This window comes from Lissotriton helveticus, chromosome 5_1 (genome assembly GCF_964261635.1).
Source record: "Lissotriton helveticus chromosome 5_1, aLisHel1.1, whole genome shotgun sequence".
NCBI classification, from domain to species: Eukaryota; Metazoa; Chordata; class Amphibia; order Caudata; family Salamandridae; genus Lissotriton; species Lissotriton helveticus.
This window is the reverse complement of record NC_136065.1, coordinates 1,561,783,544-1,561,796,039: the sequence shown is the minus strand read 5'-3', so window position 1 is coordinate 1,561,796,039 and position 12,496 is coordinate 1,561,783,544. Positions and strand designations below refer to the sequence as shown.

At 45.7% G+C, this 12,496-nt stretch overlaps 1 protein-coding gene across 9 annotated transcripts in view; it reads right to left on the bottom strand.

The window, feature by feature from the left end:
- The window catches only part of LOC144755580 (zinc finger CCCH domain-containing protein 11A-like), a 525,975-nt gene that overhangs the window by 33,991 nt on the left and 479,488 nt on the right, over window positions 1-12,496 (bottom strand). The gene's annotated exons all lie outside the window — the stretch shown is intronic.

Here is a 12,496-nt window from a genome sequence, read left to right as displayed (position 1 = left end):
TCCATACTTCTAAAGCAGCAGCACCGTCAAGCTTCAATATCCAAGAGTACCATTTAATGGCTCAAGTGCGACACCTTCAGCCAGTATTGGCATTTAGTCAATATTAAGCTGCAGGATGGAACCAGTAGGTTAACTGTATGGAAACAATTTTAACTACCAGTTCCCGAACGCAAAACATGACTGGCTTAAGATTCATTACTGTCTAAACTGAGCAATAGCTACTTGTTGGTTAGTATATTCTAACCCAACACTTTGATTTGTTTTGTATTGGAATTTCGTGTCTTTAATTGGATTATTCTACAAGAATTAAGCTTAGTATTTATCACCATCTCTTCCCAGAGCGTCCAGGCTGTGTGCAAGGATTAATCTGCAGAGAAATGTTCTGGGAAGTCATTTGTAGACTGCAGCTGACCAATATTCTGTCTCTCCAACAAAAGGAGTGTAACCCTTTTATGTGTCATTTTAACTTTCCAGGCAATAGAGGTATCTTTATCAAACCCCAAAATGCATGCATGAAATCTAAACTACTATGCAAACACTTTCACTAAAATGGGTCAGTCAAATAAAAGGTTTTGCCATCAAAATATAGAATGTTTTTGCTGACAGGTTCGGAGAGACTTGAACAATAGTGTCTGAATCATGCCACGATAAGAACCAAACATAAAACATCTACAATGATGCCCCTACAAAGAACTACTAGAAAAACGTGTCTACTTGTAAATCTAGTTTACCATCATAAAGTATCAGACACATTTATAGAAAACATGTTCAGCCCCTGTTGACAGAAAATAAATGTGGATTGCTGTCCACCTCAATAGTGCACCTTTTATCAACCTTGGAGGGATGAAAGACTGAGTGAACCAATCGGGATGTGGACATGTGACCATGGTTTGAAACACTGATCTCTGGAATGGATGCATTAGTCAACTGACCCACCAGAGACACCTTACATCTTTTAACACGACAATCTCTCTGCCAATCAGCAGGATCCCAGAACACGTTTCCTAAAGGGAAGGAAAATGCTACTTAACAGTATGCATCTGTTCTTGGCATGTAGGGCTGCTGACATTCATATCTTAGCATAGATCGCTGCCTAGTGTTGGGTCTGGATGTTTGCACCTTGTTGTCTTGGAAGAGTCTTCAAAGTATCACGAGATAGGTGACTCCTCCCCTGGACTACAGTGCGCATGGGCATCTTCTCCATCTTCAGATTGTTTTTCGCCATTGTGGCAAAGATGGAGTATAGAACAGTAAGAGATGACCATGTAAATGTATGTTAAGAAGGTAACCCTGCAGCTGTGACAGGCACCGGGGAGGAGGGTGGGCGATATGAATATCAGCAGCCCTACATGCTAAGAACAGATGCATACTGGTAAGTAGCATTTTCCGTTCGAGGCATGTGGGCTGCTGAATTCATATCTTAGCATAGACTGTATAGCAGTTTCTCCTCTAGCGGTGGTTACCTGTACCAGCTGCAGTGGTTTGAAAGAGTTTTAAGGACAGCCTGGCCTACAGCAGCTTGTTGCTTAGCTTGCACGTCAACACAGTAGTGTTTAGTGAACGTGTGTATGGTAGACCATGCAGCTGCCCTACATATGTCTTCTAAGGGAATATTTCCTAGGAAATCCATGGATGCCCCCATTTTGCGCGTTGAGTGTGCTCTTGGGAGAACTGTTAAAGTGCGCTTTCCTTTTTGATAGCATATTTGAATACATTTAACGATCCATCTGGCTATTCCTGTCTTGGAAATGGGAGTAGCCTTATGTTGTGGTGTTTTGTCAACATAATATAGCAGAGCTCTCTTAACGTCTAGTGTGTGTAGAGCTCTTTCAGCTACTGATTGCGGGTTTGGAAAGAAAACTGGTAATTCTATGGACTGATTGATGTGAAAAGTGGAGATTACTTTTTGCATAAATTTAGGGTTTGTACGGAGTACTACCTTATTGTGGTGTATTTGCATGAAAGGTTCCTGAATGGTTAGTGTCTGTAGTTAACTTACTCGCCTAAGGGAGGTAATGGCAATTAAAAAAGCCACCTTCCATGTTAATAATTGTAGTTCACATGAATGAAGTGGTTCGAAGGGAGGTCCCATGAGTCTGGTAAGTACTCTGTTTAGGTTCCAGACTGGAGAAGGTGGATGCTTTGGAGGGATAATTCTTTTAAGTCCTTCCATAAAAGCTTTGATCGGTGGTATTCTAAACAGGGAGACATGTTGTCTGTTTTAAAGATATACTGCTATAGCAGCAAGGTGTAGCCTTATTGATGAGTATGCTAGGTTACATCTTTGAAGATGCAGCAGGTAACAAATTAGGTTTTGGATGGAGGCATCCAATAGATTGATTTGATTATTATTACAATAGATTACAAATCTTTTCCATTTAGCTGTGTAGCATGCTCTGGTAGTGGGATGTCTTGCTTCCTTGATAATGTTCATGCAGTCGGGAGGCAAGTTAAGATATCCGAACTCTAAGACCTCAGGAGCCAGGTCGCTAGGTTCATCTGATTGGGATCGGGGTGTCCGATTTCTCCATGGTTCTGTGTTAGCAATTGTGGCGAAAGGCGTAGCCTTTGGTGGGGGACTACAGAGAGTTCCAGGAGTGTCGTGTACCATGGTTGCCTTGCCCATGTGGGAGCAACTAGGATCATTGTGAGTGACTGTTGCCTAAGTTTGCGTGCCACCAATGGAATCAGTGGGGTTGGTGGAAAAGCGTACGCAAATCTGCCTGACCAGTTCATCCATATCACATTACCCTGTGACAACGGGTGTGGGAACCTGGTGGCAAAGGACTGGCATTTTGAGTTTTATTTTGTGGCAAATAGATCTATGTCTGGATGTACCCCACCTTTGGAAGAATGGGTGGAGAACTCGAGGATGAATCTCCCATTCGTGTATTTGCTGATAGTGTCGGCTCAGTACGTCTGCTATCTGGTTGTCTATTCCTGGAAGGTGTTCTGCCAGGAGATAAATGTTTTGAGGAATTGCCCACTTCCATATGCTCTGTGCTAGGTGGGACAGTTGTAAAGAGTGTGTCCCTCCCTGTTTTTGGATGTAGTACATGGCTGTCATGTTGTCCGTCCGGATTAACACAGCCTTGTTGGTCAAGTACTTCTGAAAAGCCCTCATTGCCAGGAATACTGCTAGTAACTCCAAGTAGTTTATATGTAGTGTATTTTGTTTAATTGTCCAGAGACCTTGGACTGTATATTGAAGGAGATGGGCTCCCCAACCCGTCAGTGATGCGTCCGCTGTTAATACTACCTGTGGAACTGGCTCTTGAAATAGTCGCCCCTTGGAAAGGTTTTGTGGGTTCCACCACTGCAGAGAGCGGTAAGTGCGACTGTCTACCAACACTAGGTACTTGAGCTTGGTTCCACTGGCGTGCTAGGCGTTGTTGTAAGGGGCGCATGTGCAGTCGAGCGTGAGGGACGATGAATATGCAGGAGGCCATCATGCCTATGAGCTGCATGAACACTTGAGCTGGCAGAGAGTGTTGTGGCTGAAATTTGTGAATGAGGGGCGGATGCCATCTTGAGGGTCGGCAGGGGTAGCGCTCTAGTCGCTGGCTGCCTCCCGCCCTCCTGAAGTATTTAAACATCGTCACTCGGTGGCGGCACATATCTAAGGTGCTGCTTACTTGTATGTTCCCCTGTATTGGCGAAAGCCAGGGGTTTGCTAGCAGGGAAAGCTTGACGAAGAATTTTAATTTTATCCACCTTGTAACTCGTTTTAGAATTTTAAAAATTACCTGTGTAAATTCAGTGCTTGTTGTTTTCTGTTTCCTGCACCATTTGCACTTTTTTGCTGTTTGCACATATCGCTCCTACCCCCCCGTACAGCCGATTAGGTGCCGGTGCGTTTAGAGGGGCGGACGCCATCTTGAGGGTCGGCAGGGGTAGTGCTCTAGTCGCTGGCTGCCTCCCACCCTCCTCATCTCCCTATAAAATGAAGATCATTCCCAGACAGCGCAGTGGGGGGGGCGCAGCGGGTGCGCCGGAGGCGCACCAAAGGCAAGCCCGTCTGCGTCCGTCCGCGCCCGGTCGGGACCTAGGGCCATAACCCCTGTATCTTCATCTATACAGACAAAGTGTTATAGTGCGGAATCTCTCCTTAACATGAGGACTATTGGGAAAAAAGACTGTCTGCACTCATTTGCAGCTATGGACCTGCCTACAGTCTGCCCAGTATGTAAAAAGTCCCTAAACGCTGACCAGCCTCATGACACCAGTCAGGACTACAGCATGCTGCTCTTAAACTGTAGATCCTTAGTGAAACATAGTACGGAAATCGCCCTTATGTTGGAAGAGCGCATGCCAGATGTAGTCTTTTTAACTGAAACCTGGCTGACGCCAGACTCCGACCCTGTCATAGTGACAGCCCTGCCCCCAGGATTCAAAATTTTATGTAAGGACCGGCCTGTAGGGAGAGGAGGAGGCCTGGCAATAATATATAAAGAACAGTACCGGTGCCGAGTCACCTCTGAATTATTCCCAGATTGCGAGAGTCTCGCATTTAGTGTGGAATTCTCACCTAATAACTGCTTCTCAGGCACTCTGGTATACCGGCCGCCGGGGCCCCCAAAGCAGTTCAATAAATCCCTCCAAGCCATCTTGGCTGAATGTGTCACAACTGCTTCTAATCATACTCTATTAGGTGACCTTAATGTTCATTTTGATGTTTCCCTCGATCACATCGTTAAGGAACTGGTAGATGATTTAGCGGCCTTACAGCTAGATCAACGGGTCAAGTCAGCCACTCATGCTAAAGGTCACTTCCTGGACCCAGTATTTAGCAACTGCACAGAGCTCATTGCCGGGCTACCAATTCCCCTTCCCTGGACCGATCACTCGCTTGTTCCTCTTATCTGGACCACACGTAAGTCCCCACTTCCTACCCCCAAGGCAAGGAATTATAGAGACTGGACCAGACTCCCAATAGATTCCTGGTCTAATAGCCTTGCGACCTCACGTCCTCCCTATAATGAGGACCCATGTGCAGCCAATCAAGAATATGAAGACTGGATTGCAAAGTCTATTGATGCTATTCTCCCCTTACGCAAAATGAATACGAAACAGGCACGAAAAACTGCCCCTTGGTTCTCGGAGTCCCTCAGGGAAAAAAAACGTCATTGTAGAAAATTAGAAAGACGGTGGCGTCTGGATTACTCCTCGGACGAAAAGACCCAATATAGAGACGCAATCAGAGTTTATAAGGACCAGGTAAAAGCTGCTCAGGCAGTTTATTTTTCTGGAAAAATCATGGAAGCTAAATCGAAACCGAAGGAAACTTTCCAGATAGTGAAAAGTCTTACCAAACCTCCACCCCCTGTTACACACTCTGAGAAAACATTAGGCCACTGTAATGATCTGGCAGAATTCTTCCACCAAAAATTTAGCAAATATACTCCTCCTTCCCTACCATAGATTCGATCCCTATGGCTCAGGGACAGGTGAACCTGAGGGAAGTTTCACCCCAACCTCGGGCAAGTCTGGAAGACTTCCCAGAGCTAGATCAGGATTCTCTGGACTCTCTAGCCCGCCAAATAAAATCTGGGTCACCATGTGACCCAGCTCCACCAGAGGTGATGATGTTGGTAAGTCAGGTTATTCTGCCTACCATCATGAACCTCCTGAACGCCTCCATCAACTCTTGTATAGTTCCACTCGCTTGGAAGCGGGCTATGGTCCATGCCCTGCTTAACCGCATGCATGCGGTGCAGATTCCCGCGCAGTGCTGCAGTTCGCAAAAACCCGCGGTTACTGACGAGCTCAGCTCGTCATGAGTGTACGAGAGGTGTACCTCATGACGAGCTGAACTCGTCATGAGCGTCGAAGGGGTTAAAAAACCGTACCTAGATCCCGGTGATTTTAGCAGCTGTCGTCCGATCTCCTTGCTCCCCTGGGTGAGCAAAATTCTCGAAAAGCACATCAATATCTATCTGATGGACTTTCTCGAGAACAATCAACTGCTGGATGCCACCCAGACGGGCTTTCGGCCAAGACACGGGACGGAGACCGCGCTGCTAGCAGTCACAGAGGAAACCAGAAGGATCTTGGATCAAGGGGGATCAGTGGCAGTGGTCCTCCTTGATCTGAGTGCAGCATTCAACACGGTCAGCCACAACATCTTGCTGGGCCGTCTTGCGGCGTTGGCTCAAATCATTTCTGAGTAATAGGTCTTTTCAGATCTTTGAGGGAGACATGGTCTCTGAGAGTAGACCACTGACTTGCGGGGTCCCTCAGGGCTCATCCCTAAGCCCTGCGCTATTTAATATTTACATGAGACCACTGGCTGAGGTCGTCTGTCCGTTTGGTATTAAAATCATTTCATACGACACGCAGCTAGTGGTCTCCTTAGCGCAGGAGAATGGCCAATCTTCGCCATCAGGGCTAATGCAATGCCTGGAGGAAGTAAAGATCTGGATGACGACATCCTCCCTTAAACTTAACGGTGATAAAACGGAGCTGATGCTCTTGGGCCCAACAACCCGTACGCATTTTGACTCCCTCTGGCCCCTATGCCTAGGTACCCCCCCCAGCACCCAAGGATAACCTAAAAAGCTTGGGGGTTTGGCTGGATAGAGATCTGTCCTTTAACACCCAGGCCACTAAAATTTCGGCAACCTGCTTTGGTCTCCTTAGGATGTTAAAAAAAGTTCTTCCTCTTCTACCTATGGAAGCCAAGCAGGTGGCTGTACAGGGCCTGATCCAGTCTCGACTGGACTTCAGTAATGTCTTGTACCTAGGTGCTCCTGAGTACACACTACGTAAATTGCAGCTAGTCCAAAACTGCGCGGCCCGCACACAGCTTCAGGTGCCCCGTAGATTGTCAGTCAAACCTGGGCTGAGCAGCCTGCACTGGCTGCCGGTACAGCAGAGAATTGCCTTTAAGGCGATGTGCATAGCCCATCGGGCTTTTTGGCACACAGGACCGGCAATTAACCGCGAGCTGGTAACACAGTACCACCCTAGAAAAAATCTTCGCTCCAGCCAGGCTTTTCTGGCAATAGTCCCTAGAATAAAAAGAGCAAGGGCTGGCGGCAGGATGTTTTCTTACAACGCTGCCAAGCTGTGGAATACGCTCCTCCTCCAGATTAGGTCCAACCCTAATTTGTCCTCTTTTCCGAAGCAATTAAAGACTTTCCTTTTTAACGTTCACCATTAATCCTTTCCTTAGCTTCATACTGTTGTTAAGCAACTTCACTGATCACATAGCGCTTGGACGCCCCTGGGCAGCAATCGCGCTTTACAAATGTATGTTTCATTTCATTTAAAATCCTAGATTGTGCAGTAGATGTAGCGTGTTAGAAATGTGGCTGGCTCATAAGGGCCAACTCATGCGCACAGTGTGCCAATCATCGAGGTAGGGGGAACACATGAATGTGTTGCCTTTGTAGGTGTGCTGCTACTACTGCCAGGCATTTTGTGAACACCCTTGGTGCCGTATTTACTCTAAAGGGGAGAACTTTGAATTGATAGTGCTGACCTTCTATTGTGAACCTGAGGTATCTCCTGTGAGCTGGAGGTACAGGAATGTGAAAGTATGCGTCCTTGAGATCTAGTGTGGCGAGGAAGTCGCCTTGCTGGAGTAGTGAGAGTACTTGTTGTAGAGTGATCATATGGAAATGATCTGAGAGTATGTATTGGTTCAACGGTCTGAGGTCTAGTATTGGTCTGAGCGAGCCATCTTTTTTGGGAATGAGGAAGCATAGAGAGTATACTCCTGTCCCCTGATGTTGCAATGGGACTGGCTCTATGGCACCTTTTTGAAGCATGGAGAGCACCTCTTGTTGTAACAGCGTAATGTGTTCTTTGGACATTGGACGGTGTTTGGGTGGTATGTTGAGTGGTGTAGAAGTGAGTTCCAGGCAGTAACCATACTGGATAATTTGTCTCACCCACTTGTCTGTAGTGATAGCGTTCCAGACTGGTAGGAATTGTGTTAACCTGCCTCCGACTGGTGTTAAATGGTCTGGAGGGAGTGTGAGCGAGTCACTGTTAGTTGGTGGCGGAGGCTCGGGTGTTACCACCACACCGACCTCTGCCCTTGTTGTTATTGCCTCTATAACCTCCTCTGTTGGCACTTTTATTAAAGGTGCTTTGGGTATTACTTTTGAATGAGGAGGAAGTTTGGGATGTGTTGCCTCTACCTGAGCCTCGAAAGGAGGAGCGACAAAAGGAACTTCTAGATTGTTGAAACTGAAGTGCACCCATGGACTTAGCGGTATCCGTATCTTTTTTCATCTTTTCTAAGATGGTATCTACTGCAGGGCCAAACAAGAAATCTTGGTTAATGGGCTGGTTGAGGATGGTTGATTGCACTCCATTTTTAAAGCCGGAAATGCGTAGCCATGCATGCCTGTGTATTAATACGCTAGTGTTGATCGACCTGGCGGCTGTGTCAGCTGCGTCAAGGGCGCATTTGATGGAAGCGTTAGTGATAAATTTGCCTTCCTGTATTAGGTTGTTTGCTTTAGCTTTAAAAGGTTCTGGCAGGTGTTGTAGTAAACCCTCCAGTTGGTCATAGTGTGCTCTATCGTAACGTGCTAAGAGAGCGTGTGTGTTGGCAATTCTCCAGGTATTTGCTGCCTGGGAGGCCACTCTTTTACCTGAGGCTTCTAATATCTTTGACTCTTTGTCAGGAGGGGGAGCATCTCCTGTCGTTTGCGAATTAGCTCGTTTTCTGGCATTTGATACAACTAGTGAGTCTAATGGTAACCGAGACTTAATATAAGAAGGGTCTGTAGGGGCTGATTTATATTTTTTTCTCAATTCTGAGATTGAAGACATGCGCTCTGGCTGGATCTTTAAAAATGTATGGCGCGTGCTTTAGTACCCCTTTTAACATAGGAAGTGTACGTACACTTTTCTCAGATGTTGGAAAGGTGTCAAATAGGAAATCCTCTTCTATTGGGTCAGTGTGTATGTCTACACAATGATACTTAGCTGCCCTATCCACTAGCTGGTTAAAAACAATGGTGTCGTCAGTAGGAGACGGCTTTGTAGGATATGTAGAGGTGTCAGGGATGGGTTGTGGATCGTATGTATCATAAGGATCATTATGGTCACCCCATGTGTTATCTTGGATATCCTGATCTTCGGGTTCCATAAAAGGATCCTGAGGATCTTCCCCCATGTATCCTGTCTCATCATAACCTGAAGGTGTAGGAGAGTAAGGCACATAAGGCATGTTGTCAGGAATGAAAGGAGGAGGAGTAAAAGTCCTTGAAGGAGAAGTTTCAAAGTTCTTTTTTCTTTGGAGGAACAGGGGAAGAAGTGTCAGTGTCCAATGATCTTTTCTTCCTCTGGTAAACTGTTATATGTCCTGTTTCAGGGTCTATATACAGTTTACGTTGTTCTGCGCTCACTGGATCAGGATGGAAAAGTTCTTCCTCAACTGTCCGTGGTTTTGGCGCCGATGTTTTTGGCTTGGTCGCTTGTTTGTGGTGACTCTTTGGCTCGAGGGCCTTCGGCTGTGGAGCTTTTTTCGGCTCGACTGCTGTTTTCGGGTCGGGGACCTTTTTTGGGTCGACGACTCTTTTTGGTTCGACGTCTTTGGTTGGCTGTACTGCCTTTTTTGGCTAGGCTACCTTCTTTGGTTCGACGACATTATTCGGATCGACCGTTCTTTTTGGTTCGATAGCCTTTTTAGGTACAACGTGTTTTTTGGGCTCGACGACCCCTTTCGGCTCGAGGATCTTTGTAGACTCGATGCCCTTTTTCGGGTCGACAGGCTTTTTTGTTTTATCTGCTTTCTTTAGATCTACACCTTTTTTCAGGTCGACTGAATTTTTCGGGTCGACGTTTTTTTCCGGATCGACCACCCTTCTTTGGTTCGACACCCTTTTTTGGATCAATGACATTCTTTGGCTGGACAACCTTTTTAGGTTCGACAGCCTTTTTGGGATGAGTGTTGCTCGTTCCTGGGGTATCAGAAGGCTTGGGTATGGTCTTCGGAGCCGATCCGGAAGGCGGGGCATCTGAAGTGAAGGAGTCTGTCGGTCTCGGCTAAGGCCTTTAGGCGATGCTTCGACCGGAGCCTTGTCTTGAGGTGGAAGCGGGGTCGGGGCTTTGGTAATCACAGCTTGCCCCGGTGTGATGTGGTCATCGAAGTCCGACTGGTCCTCTACGGTGACTATTTCTAGGTCGGAGTCCGCCGCTTCTGGGAGTTCATGTTCGTCGTCGAAAATGTTCTCCGGTTCCGGTGCCCGCTGCTGCATCTCTTGTCTAGCGGCCCTCCGGTTCCGGATAGTTTTCCTCGACCGGAACGGAGCACAAGCTGGACAGTTTTCCTCGTTGTGCTCCGGAGATAGGCACTTGTTGCATACTGTATGTTTGTCAGTATGTGGGAATTTGGAGTGACATTGTGGGCATTTTTTAAACTGGGTCCTTTCCATCGGCAGGAGGCCCACGTGGGGTCGAAAAGGCCCAACAGCCCGAGTCGACGACCGGATCGAGATGGAAAGTATTATCGAGTCAAGGGGTACCGAACGAGAACAATGCCGTCGAGAAAGAAGGCCTTTTGGCCTTAGAAAGTTGAAAACCTTTGGTTCCGAAGTTGGAGATGAGGAATAGCATCCGAACGCAATGGCGGAGAAAAACAATCTGAAGATGGAGAAGATGACCATGCGCACTGTAGTCCAGGGGAGGAGTCACCTATCTCGTGATACTTTGAAGACGCTTCCAAGACAACAAGGTGCAAACATCTGGACCCAACACTAGGCGGCGATCTATGCTAAGATATGAATTCAGCAGCCCACATGCCTCGAACATATTGCTATCCCATATATTTTTTGGGAGGGAACATTTTCTATTTGTAATATAAAAAAACATAGAATTAATACCAGCTTAAAAGGAACTGAACTTCATAAATTCATTTTAGTTTTCCCTTTTCAAAAGTAAGGAGCAGCAAGAAATGAGTAAAATATTTGTCACATAAGAACCGAACAATGTCGATGTAAGGTTTCCAAGCTGCCCAATTGTTCCATAATCCAGAGTAGTGACACTTAGCCTTTCGTTTATTTCGACAATGACCGTTTGGATTTCACACATGTGCTCTGTATTCATCTGACACTATGACCAAGCAGCTAAGAACACTTAGTTTAGTTTCATTAACTGCAGTACTATTTGCATAAGTGTTACAGCACCTGCGCAACCAAGAGCAGGGTGGATATGAGACCATGTAATTTCGTTTAGGGTGCATCTAGGGCTTATTCAAAAACAAAATATACTGCTGGTCATCACAAAAAAGTCCAAATTAAAACTGCAAAACAGTTACACTGAGATCGGTTGACATGCACCGTGTGAAACCTCGGACTGATTTGGACTTCACAGCAGACATCCTAGCAAGGCCAAGACTCTGCGAAATCTATTTTATTTTAGTGTTCATGAATAATAATGAAATTCCTACAATGGAAATTAAAAAGGTAATTATTCGTAAGCCTAGTTCTCCATCATACATATCTTTATCAAAGTCAAACAATCCAGCTTCCTCCACAGTGTCAAGGTAATACTGAAGGAGCTTTTTCATAGCAAGAGATATCTAACGGCACGCTAGGAAATAAGATGGTAGAAAAATATACTCACCTGTAACAATCAGTTCACAACCTGTAGTGCTGGAGATTCACATGCTATGCACACTCCTGCCATCAAGTGTTAGACTCTGGTATTTACAAGTTATTCTTCCTTAAAGAATGAGTATTGTTTTTGAGATGGCTCGTGATACCTCCCCTGAGATCCACAATGCCCCAGGACGGGCGCTACCTCAGATTGCATTTGGCCCTTTACATGCAAGTGTATAAAGGGAGATGCCAGCAGTATACGGTGTATGGACAGAACATGCAATAAGCATTTGTGACATGACCACAAGTCTTCCCAAAAGCTCACACCGTAAGGTGGACAAGGCACACAAATCTACAGCACTACAAGCTACGAACAGTTTGTTACAGGTAACATTTTCAGCCAGAGCAAAAAGCTGAAATGCAGTAGATGACCATATAGCATGCCAATACACTCAACCAGGTAGGCCACTGTAGCTCCTTTATAGGTCGAAGCCTACCAGACAGCATAGAGGTATGGTTTGCTTACAACTTCTTGTGGACATTCTGAAAGCTTCTCTGGGAATGCATTTCTCCCATTCCTTACTATTGACTTTGTGGTTTGTAACTCACAGTTGCTTGATTTTCTAAACCAGCCTTTAAATCTTGCTCTTATCTAGTCAAAATTGCTGTGGATTCAAAGACCGAGGTCAAATGTTAGACTTTGTCTTCCAATGGAGCTTGGTGTTTACTTTTCTTTCTTGGACTTGAAAGTGAGAGAATTTGTGTTATAATTCTGCTAAACACTCATGTGAGAGGAGAGGGAGAAGGATGTAATTTTTTTCTAGCACACAACAAAAATGAACCGTGCAAATGTTTCAGAATTAGGAAAGTACAAATAAAGCACTTTTTTTGTAATTCTGAATTGTGGTGGAAACAAATCTTTGAATACGATCAAAACA